This window comes from Eptatretus burgeri, chromosome 1, assembly GCF_056783735.1.
Source record: "Eptatretus burgeri isolate ZD-2024b chromosome 1, Ebu_testis_v1, whole genome shotgun sequence".
Lineage (NCBI taxonomy): Eukaryota > Metazoa > Chordata > Myxini > Myxiniformes > Myxinidae > Eptatretus > Eptatretus burgeri.
Window position 1 is genome coordinate 115487412 of NC_140961.1, and position 15844 is coordinate 115503255.

Genomic DNA, 15844 nt, shown 5'->3' on the forward strand with positions numbered 1-15844 from the left:
ATGAGCACAAAGAGCACCCACAGCACCCACAGCACCAAATGTTGATTCACACCACCGCACGGTGGGCCTAATCACGTCCATGAGCACAAAGAGCACCCACAGTACGATCCGTCTATTCACTCCACCACAACACCGGCCAAATCATGTCCATGAACACAAAGAGCACCCATAGCACGAACCGTCGATAGTAAGATTTGGAATATTGTTAGACTCTAACGTGTGTGTATATATATGTGTATATATATATGTGTATATATGTGTGTATATATATATGTGTATATATATATATATATATATATATATATATATATATATATATATATATATATATATATAATAAAAGAAAGCCACACCTACATCTCTCACCTGTGAATGGAGGGAATAGCCAATCAGCTTTCATCGAATCAACCAAATGCAGGTGGCTGGAATTATATAAATAATTAACCCCTCCCACACTCCTCAAGCCGAAGAAGCTGCATAAAGCAACCAAAGAAGGTCTACACAAGATAAGCGCTTTGCTGTTTCAAACCCTTCCCAGAGTTCCTCAACAACTATAAAGACGTTCACACATAGTACACACATGAGAATCCCAATGCTACACACACCCTCAGCTGCTGGACCAGTTTCATCACTTATTGGTGAATCATCAGCAACAGCGCAGATAGCGATGCATACCAATGAAGCTTCCAAACATGTACCACATGCAAATGTCAAAAGCAGTCAATATATAAATAATAAAGAAAGACACATCCACATCTCTCACCTGTGAATGGAGGGAGTAGCCAATCAGCTCTCATCTGAATTGATGAAACCGGTCGGGCAGCCAATCAAATCGGAGGAGATAACAGCCAGGGAGAGACACGAAGGAGTCAGTGACATCCTGTGGGAGGAAGGATTCAGTTAATCAGATGATGTCCGGTTTATTCGGCCTGAATTGAGAAATCTGTCAGGTTGGAATGGAGGTCTCAGATATTTGATGTCCACACAGTTAGGGACAGGGGGAGAGGAGCTTCTGATAGGATATCGGGATGTGGAAAGGAGCAAGGAGAGGGTGCGAGGTGGGGTGAAAGCGGGGGGTGTAGGGAGGGTGCGAAGCGGGAAGAGGCAGGGGTGAAGCTGGGAGGGGGAGGGGCAAAGGAGGAAGTTGAGAGGGGGCAGGACGAGGGGAGAGCAGAGAGGGGGGTGGTACTGACATGGATGGATTTGACACCATGAATGGACGTGAAGGGGAAATTATTATCGTGTGCACACAGCCTTTGCAAAATCCCTGGACTGGATAACCTGCGACAGGCTTCAATGGTGGGGTGGTGGTGACAGTGTTTTTGGTTGAAGGCATGGAAGAAAATTCAGCTGTAATGAAGGAGGAGGCTGGATGAATTAAGTGTTTAGTAGTGAGGAGGTTTTGGGAAAGAAACCTCGTCAAAGAGAAAAGGAAGAGAGTTTGATGAATAAGAAGAATGAATTGGGTGTTCATGATGGAGTAGTAAGCAGAGTGAGGAACTTCAAGATACATTTTGGAAGAGTTTTTTTAAATGTATGTTTTTTTTAATGTTGTGAAGAGGTTTTAAAAGAAGAGAAACATTTCATTAAATTTGGGGATATTGCAAAGAATGGAAAGGAAAATGAGAATGGAGTTTCAAAGTTTTTTTGATTATTCTTTCCGATGTTGTTGTTTGTTGTTTGTTGTTTGTTGTTAGCATTTAGGTTTTTCCCAAATGTTTGTTTTTTTCCGGGTGAAGAAAGAGAGATATTTTGTCTTAATTTTTGAGGGAGGATGGGAAAAGGATTGAGCCGAGGGATCAGAAGTAACAATAACTGGAACAAAGAAGTGAAAACGAGGCAGAAAACGGAAGGGAAGAACACTTCCCTTCCGACTCGAGAGACCTGACTCGAGAGAAACCTTCCGACTCGATAGAGACACACATTGGCGAGACTCGAGAGAGAGACACACACTGGAGAGACTCAAGGGCGACCTTCCGACTTGAGAGGGAGACACACACTGGCTAGACTCGAGAGAGACACACACTGGCGAGACTCGAGAGAAACCTTCCGACTCAAGAGAGACACACACTAGCGAGACTCGAGAGAGACCTTCTGACTCGAGAGAGACACACACTGGAGAGACTCGAGAGAGACCTTCTGACTCGAGCGAGACACACACTGGAGAGACTCGAGAGAAACCTTCTGACTCGAGAGAGAGACACACTGGAGAGACTCAAGAGAGACCTTCTGACTCGAGAGAGACACACACTGGAGAGACTCGAGAGAGACCTTCCGACTCGATAGAGACACACACTGGAGAGACTCGAGAGAGAGACACACACTGGAGAGACTCAAGAGAGACCTTCCAACTCGAGAGGGAGACACACACTGGAGAGACTCAAGAGAGACCTTCCGACTCGAGAGAGAGACACACACTGGAGAGACTCAAGAGAGACCTTCCGACTCGAGAGGGAGACACACACTGGAGAGACTCAAGAGAGACCTTCTGACTCGAGAGAGAGACACACACTGGAGAGACTCAAGAGAGACCTTCCGACTCGAGAGGGAGACACACACTGGAGAGACTCAAGAGAGACCTTCTGACTCGAGAGAGAGACACACACTGGAGAGACTCGAGAGAGATCTTCTAACTCGAGAGAGACACACACTGGAATGACTCGGGAGAGACCTTCTGACTCGACAGAGAGAGACACACACTGGAGAGACTCAAGAGAGACCTTCTGACTCGAGAGAGAGACACACACTGGAGAGACTCAAGAGAGACCTTCCGACTCGAGAGGGAGACACACACTGGAGAGACTCAAGAGAGACCTTCTGACTCGAGAGAGAGACACACACTGGAGAGACTCGAGAGAGACCTTCTAACTCAAGAGAGACACACACTGAAGAGACTCGAGAGAGATCTTCTAACTCAAGAGAGACACACACTGGAATGACTCGGGAGAGACCTTCTGACTCGACAGAGAGAGACACACACTGGAGAGACTCAAGAGAGACCTTCTGACTCGAGAGAGACACACACTGGAGAGACTCGAGAGAGACCTTCCGACTCGAGAGAGACGCACACTGGAGAGACTCGAGAGATGAACTAAACAATTTAACACAGCAGGACACAGCTTTGGACAGAAAAGTTAACGAAAAACATGAAGAGCAAAACAGAAAAAAACGAAACAGCAAAACACAGCATAAATGGTCGGGGAAACTTCGTTCAGAAGAACTGGTAGGAGAGAGCGCCGATCAGTTGTCCATGTGCGCCAATCCCCGAACCAGAGCAATAATTCAGCTTTTGGAAGGAACAATCTGCAAACGTTTGTATAATGAAGAACTATAGACTTGCTGGTGAAGGATCGTATCGATCTGCATCGGTGGACAGGTAAACAATTTGCTCTATTTTGGTCTGAAACATCAGCCTCTCCTTGCTTCCCATGGTGGTTTAGCATACCTTGAACAATGTCCTTTTGATATCATCCATTGCTCTGCGAACATTTGTTTTGAAAACTACAATTATGATCAGGATAGCTCCATAAGGGAAAACATATTGCTACGGAACGATCATCAAACAAACCCACCGACTGTATCTATTTCCTTGGTCATCCACTGGAAGAGGTTGTCTCTTCTACTTTTAGGCCTCACCATCACCCATGACAGTTCCTGGGTCAACCACTTATCTAAACTGACCTCCAAAGCCACCTACAGACTGGGCATCCATCGTCGATCCAAGTCTTCTCTTGGAAAATGAGAGTTACTAACAGTCGACAAAGCCTTTGCCTGTAGCTCAATGGAGTACTGCTCTCATCTATGTGCTGGCACTCCAGCATAACATCTGTTTATTCTGCATTCTATGGGATAATTTTATTGGAATCATTATTCGAATCTTCCACAATGATGCCAAAACACGAGGTCTGTTGCTTTCACATCGTGGGCAGGTCAGTGTATCTCTGTTTTAAAACATCCATTTCCCTCTATGCTCTCTGATCCTCACTATCGACTCCACGATGCACACATTATTCCAGCAACTCTCTCCTGCTTAAACTTCTAACGTCCAGGCTGACTATACACCTCGACTCTTTTACGCCGGTTGCTTATTCCGTTCCTGGATCCACCTTCCAGACGCTGTTTTGCCACACTTTTCCCTCGAGGGTTTCAAGCAGGCAGTGCACCGCCATTTCTTGTTATCCCCAATTCTGACCCATGATCTTGATTGACCTTCTCGAACCCAACCATCTTATTTGCAAGTTTCAATGTTTCCTCTTCTCTTCCCTCTCATATTTTCCTGTTCGTTCATTCCCTTGATGTTTGTCCCACTGTCAGCTCTACATTGCTCTTCCATAAGCCTCCCTCCTGTGAATAAAACAAAAAACCTTGGGTACATTGGGTCGACTGCCAATGTCCCAAATGGCATCACTGAGGGATTTTTCTGCCCTCTGACATGGTGTGAGGCTGTTTAAGCAATTAGGAATATTTCAACAGTCCATTATGATGCAGGGTGTGTACACCTGGGCCGATGAACGTGGGGGTTACTGGAATGTTGACAGCATTGGACACACTGGAGAGACCTTCAATGTTTGATGTCGGATTCCCTTCACAAGGGTCATGGTCCTCATTAACTTTTGTTGGCTGTTGTGCAGTAGCTTCAGGACCCAAACCAAAACTAGTAGTTGCAGTTGTTTCGGCTGTTGGTACCGTAATTGAAAATGGAGGAAGATCTGCCTGTGGAGAGGGCAGTGAAGTGGTGCATCACCAACTGATGGAGCTGAGCATTCCACATCCTCTAACTCTCTCACAAAGCATTTGCGTATCTGGTCTTAATGCCCTGTTATTAAACCACCATGGCTCAGCACCACAAAAAAAAAATGAAACAGGGCCTGTTTGCCAAAAGATCATGCCAGTTAACCATCGATCACCTTTATAATAGTTTTCTGCAAAGACCAGATCACCAGTTGACAATGCATACTGAATTGTGTGTCTATCATGCTACAGTCTCTGTTTGATCTGTCGCCCCTCCACATGAGCAATAAGGTCAGTAGTGGGGCAACTTAGCTAAATATAGCATAACAATTGTGCATTTTATGAGGAAAGCACCAAATTTGGCACACTAGTAGCCTGTCATATTATGAACAGATTTGGATATTGGGCCATCTCAAATTTTTTGATAGCAGTGGAAAATGGCTGCCACAGCCATCAGCGGCTGAATTTGAGAGGGCCCAATATCCAAATCTGTTCATCATATGATAAGCTACTAGTGTGCCAAATTTGGTGCTTTCCTCACAAAATGCACAATTGTTATGCTAAGTTGCCCCACTACTGGACGAAGTTAATCAAGTGAAGTATTAAGTCAACACCCATTGTGTAACTTTTAAGAGTCACATTGGTGTAGACGTGTGTGGAGTTGTTTGATACTTGAACAACATCCGAGTCTGTTACACGGCAAAAGTTCCACTCTTGATCTTGGTCAGACCCAACCTGATAATGCTCACTGCCTTTTCTGCCAAACCATGCGAGACAGAGTGGTAGAGAGTAACTTTGACATTCTTCATACCTTTTCATGCCATGAAGTCCTCAAACTCAGTACTTGTGAAACTTGATGCATTGTTAGAAGCCACGATGTCAGGTAAGCCATGGCTGGCAAAGGTAGACATCATTCTCTCATTGATTGAGGTAGAAGTGGTGGGAGTAGAAATGTACATGTCAATCCACTTGGAATACATATCGAAGATGACCTACAGCATTTTCTTTCCAGGAAACGGACCAGCATAGTCCATGGGAATCCTGCTCCATGGAGGTACCCCATGGAAGGAGAGGTGCCGGTGCTGGAGCTGGACAAGCACTTTGACATGCCTCAAATGGCTGCACCATGTGCTCAATGTCACAGTCTACATGCATGGCTAAAAAACATAGTTGTGAGCAAACATCTTCATTTTGACTATTCCAGGATGGGCATCAGAAAACACAGTGAGAACAGTGGACTTTAAAGGAGTGGGTTTCACAACCTGGTTGTCCCAGAGTATGCAAACTTGCTGTCAGCTTAACTCAGACTATTGTGTGAAGAATCAATGTAATTCTTTCTCAATAATATTTGGCAACACTGACAACAGAAATCTCAGCATCTTACTCAGAATGGAGTCTGTTTTGGTCTGGGATGCAACTCGTCTTGAATCCACAAATGTGTTGGACAGGAATGACATAAGACGCACTGTCTCTGCTGAAACGGGGACACAGGCTTGAGGCTCACAAAGTGGAATGTGGCTCAGCACATCTGCGTCACCCAACTGCAGGTCTGACTTGCACTTAAAATGATATGTATTAGCTGAAAATGACAAAAAAGGGCAGAGGAGCTCCTTGTGAGCCAACGGCCATTAATATCTAGTGCCCAACAGTGTCTGTGGACGTCCTTTTTGTGGACGTCTGTGGACGTCGTTACTTTTTATTAGGACATTGGTGGCAGGATTTGCACTCCGGCCACTATAAAACGCTTCACTCAGAAAAACACAAAAACGCAAAGAAATCTGAAAATCCACTCCGTGGGAGTACCTCCTGTGGAGCTGAACCCTGCAGGGTAGCTCACCATATGATGGGATTCGGGCAAGCCTTCGGGACCCCCACTCTTTAATGACAGGAGTAACATCATGGGGTAACCTTCCCGGGTCAGATTGCAGTAGTGTGTGTCAGGGAGGTGCTGAGGTGTCGTCCACCAGATGGCAGACTCCTTGGGTTAACTTGAGACAGGGTCTTCAGGTGGGTGCCTGGAATATCCTATCCCAAAGAGAGGATGACCACCTGTCTCGATTATCAACTGAGCTCAAGTGTTTGGACATCGGTATTGCAGCACTCTCTGAGGTTCGGAGACAGGATTGTGTTGAGATCATGGTGGGTGGTTACAACTACGATTGGTCTGGTCACTCTGATGGTTACCATACTCAAGGAGTTGCTGTAGCTGTTTCCATGAAGCTGATTCAAATGGTAATTGAGGTAACACTGGTCAAGGAGCGTATTATGAGACAAAGTATTTCTCACTCCTCGGGTGTCGTTTCTCTGGTCTCTGTATATGCTTGGACTGAGTCGAGTGATCTCACCGTGAAGGTCACATTCAATGCCATGCTCGAGTCCGTGGTTGATCAGTGCCCAGGTGAGATATGCTGCGAGTCTTGGGGGATTTCAATGCATCGAGTGGAACTGATAGGGATTGTTATGAGACATGTGTTGGTCCCCATGGGTCTGAAACTGTGAACTAGAATAGTACTAAGTTCCTTGACTTTGCAAGACTTCATGGACTTAGGGTAGCTGGTTCATGGTTTCAGCACCCACAAGCTCATCACTGGACTTGGTATTCCAATGCTGGCGGTGTGGCAAAGGAGATTGGCCATGTGCTCGTTGATGGTCGCTGAAGGATGATCCAGAAATGCAGGGGTCACTTAAGTGCTCAATTCCTCAATACTGACCACAAGATTGTGGTTGCAACTCTGAAGTTGCAGCTTAAATCCAGGAGAATGGTACCATCCCAGCCCAGGCCAGATGGCGGCAAGCTCAAGGATGAGAGGGGAGCTGAGGAGTTTGTGAAGAGGCTGAATGGGGATTTGGGGCATCTGGGTGCTTGGGGAATCCTGAAGAGTTGTGGAGTGCCTTCAAGACCACCGTCCTTGTTGTTGCCGGTGGATGTCTTGGAACTCACCAAAGGGTGAAGAATAATTTTGTCTCTCAAGGGACACTGGATACCTTTGACCAGAGTCGCAGAGCCAGGCTTTTGGCAGAGCTGAGCTGTTCAGGGAGTTGAGGTGTAAAACTGGAAGTGTGCTGTGGGTGGAAAAGGAGGCCTATGTGTGAGGAATCTGTGAGGGGGTAGAGCATCACCTGTGGTCAAGTGATTCTCATCCTGCTTACTGGGGAATTCACGCATTGCGTTCATCCAAGCCCGTCGCTCAGTATACTGCAGTTCGAGTGGAGGGTGGTGAGCTCTTGACAGAGGAGTCCAAAGTGAAGGTCTGCTGGGCTGGTTACTTTGAGTGGTTGTACCAGGCTGATCCATCAGTTGTCAAGTTGGAAGTCAAGAGTGTTATTATCCCTAATGCTGTCCCTCCAATCAAGTGTGATCCACCTTCAGTTGTGGAAACATAAGCTGCGGTGAACTGGTTGAAATGGGGTTAAACTCCTGAGATTTGCGGCATCCATGCTGAACTTCTCAAGGCTGATGGAAATGCTGTACTCATGTCGATGCATGCAGTTCTGTACTCTGCCTGGAACACAGGCATCATCCCAACTGACTGGAAGAGGGGCCTTGTTGTACCTCTCTGGAAAGGGAAGGGTGATCGCCAAGACTGCAACAACTACCGAGGGGTGACGCTGCTCTCAGTGCCGGGCAAGGTCTTTGCTCGGATAATTCTTGACAGGAGTCGCCACCATCTGCTTGAGCACCAGCGTCCAGAGCAGTCAGGCTTTACACCAAAGAGGTCAACGATTGACCGTATCCTTGCTCTTCGGATCCTCACCGAACGCAGACGAGAGTTTCACAGGGGCTGCTTGCAGCCTATGCTGATCTCTGCAAAGCGTTTGATTCAATTAATCGGGATGTCCTCTGGAGGATTCTGGGTCTTTGTGGGGTGCCACCAAAACTGATTAAGCTGATGTCTGAACTCTACTCTGGTACTGAGAGTGCTGTGAGATGTGGTGATACCATCTCCTACTTATTTCCAGTTGTTACTGGAGTTCATCAGGAGTGTGTACTGGACCCACATTTTTCAGCACTTATATGGACTGGAATCTGGGGAGGATGTCGGAGAGATCAAGCTCCGGTGCATCGTTTGGGAATGTCAAGATCTCTGACATTGTTTTCGCAGATGATGCAGTCATCTTTGTGGAGACTTTATATATCCTTTTGGGGGCCCTCGAGGTGCAATTGAGGAGTTGGAGCCACTGAGATTATGGGTTTCCTCAGTCAAAACTAAGATCCACGCTTTCAATGACATCTTGGATGATGCTTTCTTATCTGTACCTGTTTGTGATGAGGATGTTGAGGTCACGGAGAGATTCACTTAACTTAGCAGTGATTTTCATGTCTCTGTTGCGTGTTGGCTATGAGCCAGAGGTCAATAGACATCTGGGTCGGGCATGGGGAGTCATGGATCCACTGGATCATGGGGTGTGGCACTGTCGGTACCTCTACAGGAGGATGAAAGTCCGAGTCTTCAGGTCCTTGGTGCTTTCCGTCTTGCTTTATGGATGAGAGACTTGGACTATGACCTGGACTTGGCACTCATTTTGCCAACCTCAGAAGGATGATAGGCCAAGTTAATCCCACCTGGTATAAATTCAACAGCTGAGCAGGATTTGAACTCAGAACCCTGAGATCCAAAGCTCACCACCCTAACCATTAAGCCAACACCAGGCATACCATCAAGGGATGTCACCAAAAATGATATATATCATGTTATTTTAAAATGTTGTGGACGACTTTTGACAAAACTCAGTGGAATAGTTGGTTAGGTTACAAGAAAAGCCAATTGTATTTTGTTTCAGGCCCGGATCCAGATCCGTCCTTTCAGTGGTATACAAAATGTAAACTGTTCAACGTGGCTGAGGTCTGCGCTCGACCGAGTGCCATTGTAGTTGATCATGAATTCATGACCATAGAGATATGAATGAAAACTTTTCACATCCCAGACCACTGACAATGTCTCTTTCTCTAACTGGGAATAATTTATTTCCACTGATGATGATGCCATTGAAGTGCAAGTGATTGGTCACTCAACGCCATCAATGACGTGTGACAAGAATGCCCCATGAACAAAGGATGAAGCGTCGCAAGAAAGCACCAATGGCTTAGTACCATCAAAATGCACCAACACTGCAAGTGAATGCAACAGTTGTTTTGACTTCTCAAAAGCTTTCTGATGAGCTGTTCCCAAATTAATTTTGTCCCTTTCTGGACTTAGGTATGCAAAGGTGCAACCGTTGATGAGAGTATGTGTATGTATATATATATATATATATATATATATATATATATATATATATATATATATATATATATATATATATATATATTTTTTTTTTTTTACTCAAATAGTTCAACAACCTGAAATAAGCTTTTTGCTCTGTAATATTGGAGGGTGAAAACACTTCAGTAATAATTCCTTGTTAATCAGGGTATGTAGGCCCTCAGAGTCAATTTTATGTCCAAGATACTTCACTTCTGGAGCCGTGAACACACTTATCCTTGCGTAGCTGCATGCCTACCTTAGACAATCTCCTGAGCAACAGATCCAGATTCTCTCGATTATCTTGGTCTTCCACCCCATTATGAAGATGTCATTTTGGTCGGTACACATATAAGGGATACTTTGGAACAAGCTATTCATTGCTCTTTGGAAGATTTTTGCTTTCGGCCATTTTGGTGCTGAAGATATCCCAAATGATAGATGGGTGTACCAAAAACAGTCCCCATGGGGTATTACCGTAGCATACTTACAGCTGTCCTCATCAGCAACACATGCAAGAACACAATGCACAAGTCCAGATTTGTGAAAGTCTGACTCCCAGCAAAAGTGGAATAAAGATTTTCAATTTGAAGTAGTGGACACTGGTCAGGCAGTAATCACTGGTTGATGGCAGGTAACCTTGTGATTGCCACATATTCTAACATTCCCATCTGATTTCATAATTGCAACAATGGGATCCCCTGCTCCTCAGCCCGTTGCACAGCACGGGATACTTTGGCCTCCACAGGATGTTCTCCAAGCAACTTATCGAGTGTGGCCGAGGAATTCTGCTGACCTGTGAATTCCCCTTCTCATCTACCATGTGTTGCAGGCCTTTAGGACTTAGGTAATTAAGGATCTGCCATCCAACGCTTGGTTTGTTGCGTCGGCACATCTCGTTCAGCTGCCGTATGCCACCTTCAGGATAAACAGGATGAGTCAAGGGAGGGCCGTGTTTCAAGCTTGTATCTAAAACAAACTGTATTTACAGGCCAGAAAGCATACCTGTACAGGCAAAACATTTCCTAACTGCCCTTGGATGTCTAATCATCTCACTGATCACGATAACATTTGGGCCTAGCATTCATCCAGGACAATAAAAGAGAGATAAAAGTGAGAGGGAAGGAGAGAGAGAGAGAGAGAGAGAGAGAGAGAGAGAGAGAGAGAGAGAGAGAGAGAGAGAGAGAGAGAGAGAGAGAGAGAGAGAGAGAGAGAGAGAGAGAGAGAGAGAGAGAGAGAGAGAGAGACAGAGACAGAGACAGAGACAGAGACAGAGACAGAGACAAAGACAAAGACAAACACAAAGACAAAGACAGAGAGACAGAGACAGAGACAGAGACAGAGACAGAGACAGAGACAGAGAGAGAGAGAGAGAGAGAGAGAGAGAGAGAGAGAGAGAGAGAGAGAGAGAGAGAGAGAGAGAGAGAGAGAGAGAGAGAGAGAGAGAGAGAGATGGGTATAGTTCACACCCCACTGCACCTGGCAACAGCTCGTATGAGCGAACAAAGCCCAATTGACTCTGATACAATGTCTCTGGTTCTTGACAACCGTCACCCCAGAATGCAGTCATGGCCTTGCAAAGTGCTGGCTCTCACCACCGTGTCTCACTCACATGCATCTCCCAGCCAAAATGTCCCATTCATGCTCACCGGAAAAGTTGACCCCAAGCTGCTCATAGGTCCAGGGAGGACGATGATCCAAACCAGGGAGGACTCCAAGACAAGGACCGTGAGATGAACCCAGGATTACGATGGACTGGACTGTGGTGAATCACTTCTTTGAGACTCTGAGATGAGACCAGACTCAGAGGCTCGAATCATCTCGACTCCACAGACTGTTCGCATGTGTCTGTCTGTATTGTGCTGTCTGCCGCACTAGCACGTCCCCCCCCGCCCCCACCCCCCAATGTTATTGGAGGAGTTGCAGGGGTCAAGCGTCCGCTTGTCTTATGCAATCGGCACACCACATTGCTCATTCATGGTGTCATTGATCCTGTGGACTTGGGGTGTGTGGAGTTTTGGATCTGACTTTTGATGCTTATCACAGGTTGATGAAGAGTTATGGGCCAACTGTTGCGGCAAAGCCGACAGGATGTGGGCTGGCCGGTTTGAGCCGGTTTTAAGGGCTAATGAGGGTGAAAAAGAAGGATGAGAATGTGTTTCTGTGTTGAAATGTATGCGAAAGATCTAACTGAAGGCGTTTTTGATGGGAAAAGGACATCTATCTTACACATAGGCAACGCATATTTACCCACATGTAATGCAGTACTCTTAAGTGAACAGATACTTGGAAATACCTATCTTTATACTAAAGGTGCATTCCTTTACCCCATAGAAGCCACAACCACAACTATATATATATATATATATATATATATATATATATATATATATATATATATATATATATATATATATATATATATATATATATATATATATATATATATATATATATATATATATATACATGTAGACACAATCACATCTCTCACCCATCATTGGAGGGAATAACCGATCAGCTGTCACATAATCAGTTAACCCAGGTGGTTACGATTTCCATATTGAACCTCGATGCTCTTCCAGCCAAGGAAAGCTGTCAAAAGCAACCAAGGAAAGCTACACAAGGTAAGCCCTTTGCTGTTTGAAACCCTACCAGGGTTCCTCTACACCTGCAGACATTCACAAGTTGCATGTACATGAAAATCCTAATCCTACACGCCTCTTTGGCCACCGGCCCAGTTTCATCACTTGCTGATGAGTCATCAGTGACAACATCGACAGAAACACACTACCGAGGACGAAGCAGTCGGTGATTACTGGAGTCTTAAGCATTAAAAAGTTGTTCTTTTGTACAATTACTGCGTTGCTTCTCCTTAATTCCCCTCTTCCTTTTTTTTTTTTACTTCCTCTTCCCTGGCAAGGCATTTTCGTGTCACTTAAATTTGCCTTTGACTCACGAATATCCGCCCTACCCCCCCCAATCAAATCAAATCTGCTGTTTGTCAAGCTTGAGTTCAAGTCACCATGACAGACCAGTTGGCTGTGCCTCCGCACTCTAACGCCAGATAAATTTAGTAACATGAAATGTATTTATGACATCCCTGATAAATTTTCGAAGAGCTCATCACTCCAGTATTTTTAAGTGCATGAAACCATAGCAATGCAACATAGTCACATCCCTGGAAATCTGAGACCCCCCGGGCGAACAAAAGGTGTCTGCAAACAGGTCCCACACAATGCTTTCATGGACTGCTTTTTTCTACTTCTGCCTGCAGCTGTCTCTCGAGCATAAGCAAGCTGCTAAGTGTTTATAGATTACGGCTATTCATCTTCAAACACATCTTCAAATAACTTTTTATCCATCTCTTTAATTTGTCTCAAATTCTTCAGAAATTCAGTAAAATCACAAGCCTTAAAACATAGTATTAGTGGCAAAATCCAATATTTATAACTCGATTTCATGATTGATTGTTATGATATAATCAACATACCATTATCCTGTGAAAATGAACACAATGACTATAATCAGGATTAAGGGGAAAATGAGATTTAATTTTTTTTTTAAAGATCTCAGGTTCATATTGGAGCACATAAATACCATACATGACAAGGACATTAAGAGACATCTGTGTGCTCTTATATTAATTACTAAGGCATTGATACCCAATGGACAAATAAATATTGCACATAGGATTTTAACTCGTGGTCCCAGCATCATAAACAATAGGATTCGATGGGAACGTAAAACAATCAAATCTATATTTTATCTTTTGGTGAATGAAAATAGAAAATTCCTTTTCAAATTATCGTATGTTTGTTCATTCATACACAAGTGCTGTGGGCATTTATGTCCATCAAAGAACAGCACTGGTAGAGTGCATACCTCCACCATGCAATGCCTGATCCAAAAGAATATATCAGGCACAATGCATTTTTGAAATATCATGCTATATGTCGTTTTTGATCTGATCTCGCTCTCAATGGTGAAGAATCACTTTAAAAATTAAATAATTATCGTATCCAGATCCGGATTTGGATCTTCACCAAAATCGAATCAATTAGTCCCTTTTGCCGACCCACCTTGTCCACCAAGTTTCGTCCAAATAAGTCCACAACTCTTTGAAATATCGTGATATACTGCATATCGGTTGAGCCCTATCTCTCAATGGTGAAGAATTACTCGAAAAATTATCAGATTCGGATCTTCACCAAAACTTAATCAATTCTTCCCAATCTGTCCACCACGTTTAGTCCGAATCCGTCCACTATTTTTGATATATCGTGCTTCACATCATTTTTGGCCCTATCTCTCAATGTTGAAGAATCACATAAAAGATTCTAGTAGCCGGATATGGATTCGGATCTTCACCAAAATCTAATCAATTTGTCCTTGTCACACATCGAACCTATCTACAAAATCTCATCAGAATCCATCGAAAACTTTATGAGATAGCCTGCAAACAAACAAATGAAATTGCCCGTTGAGCAAGGAATTGCGGGAATAACTTTGTCATATCTCTATGATCTCTGAAAAAACAAAAACCTGGAAATCAATTTGGTTCTTATAAGTCGATAGTGCTACTGTTTAATGAGTTATAGCACTTCGTTTGGTCATGATCATAACTTGAAGTCAATCGGACTTGAAATGGCATTTTTATCGCAATTTGAAAGTTTTTGGCCCAACCCCCCTGACATTCGACCCCCGACCGCTAAGAAGGGTGTTGGTGTGACACCCCAATGAGACATATGGTTGGATGCAGTATTGGAAGATGCACATTTTGGATTTGGTTTGAAGTCAATCCGACCATTTTAGCGGATGTTATTGCGAAAATAAGAATTTTGGTTTTTCGGTGACCTTGACCTTGACCTTTGACCTACATTCACCAAAAACAAGTGTCTAAGTTGGACCATGGCCGACGTCTGTATCCAGTTTGGTCATGAATGCTGAAACGATGTGGCTGCTACTGGGTAAACAAACACACAAGCAAGCAGTCATAGACTGGTACTTACGAAATCGTCAACTTGACCTCTGACCTTGTCTAATAAAAGCTGTCTCTAGAGAAGGTAGCGACGCAAACCAGAAGTTTCTACGATGATTCTGTACCAAACAATCAAAAATCGAATGTTTGACCTCACTGTGACCTTGACCTTTGACCGATTTTGACCAAAATCTAATCAGCACAAGCCATCACCCTCCTGAATCACGTGGTGTAATTTGACATTGGTAGCTTCTTCTGTTCTCGAGTTATCGTGCCTACAAACAAAAACACAAACACACAAACACACACACGCACACACAAACAAACAAACACAAACAGATGACGGAAGTCATCAATATACTTACAAAATCTTTAGATTTCGTTAGTAACAAACAGACAGACAGGCAGACACACAGAATGATACACACAACCGACCAACATCATTTCCGAAATCCTAAAGATTCTGGCAATTAACAAGAAAAAGACGTCGTGCAGAGCATTTCACTTCCAAATTCCACCTCTCTGTCCAAATGTTGCCATGGATACATCAAATTGTCCATTTCATTAAGATTAAAATTGACAATCTTAATCAAAGCATCGGTCAATCGGATGAAAGTTGATTGTTTTTCAGATTGAAATTGATGGCTTTAGAAGTTTGATGTTGTGTTGACCTTTGACCTTTTGACCTAACAAATATTTGGTATCCAAATTCAGTGATGCGCTATGCAATTGCTGCTTCATTTTCAGGTTAATCGGATTAAAATTTACGATTTTTCAGATTAAATTTGATGATTTTAGAACTTTGACCTTGATTCGACCTTTGAACTTTTGACTTCAAAAATAGTTGCTTTCCCAATTCAGTGATGGAGCATGCAAATCGTGTTCAACC

General features: G+C 43.9%; 1 protein-coding gene across 3 annotated transcripts in view; it reads right to left on the minus strand.

Moving 5' to 3' along the window:
- Window positions 1–760: 760 nt before the first annotated feature.
- Window positions 761–15844, minus strand: part of LOC147035237 (uncharacterized) — a 146750-nt gene continuing 131666 nt past the window's right edge. For 2 of the 3 annotated variants that reach the window (XR_015061851.1, XR_015061853.1), the window contains one exon: window positions 761–880. The gene's annotated coding sequence lies outside the window, so the exon portion shown is untranslated. The remainder of the gene's footprint in view (window positions 881–15844) is intronic. The other variant, XR_015061855.1, reaches the window with a different exon arrangement.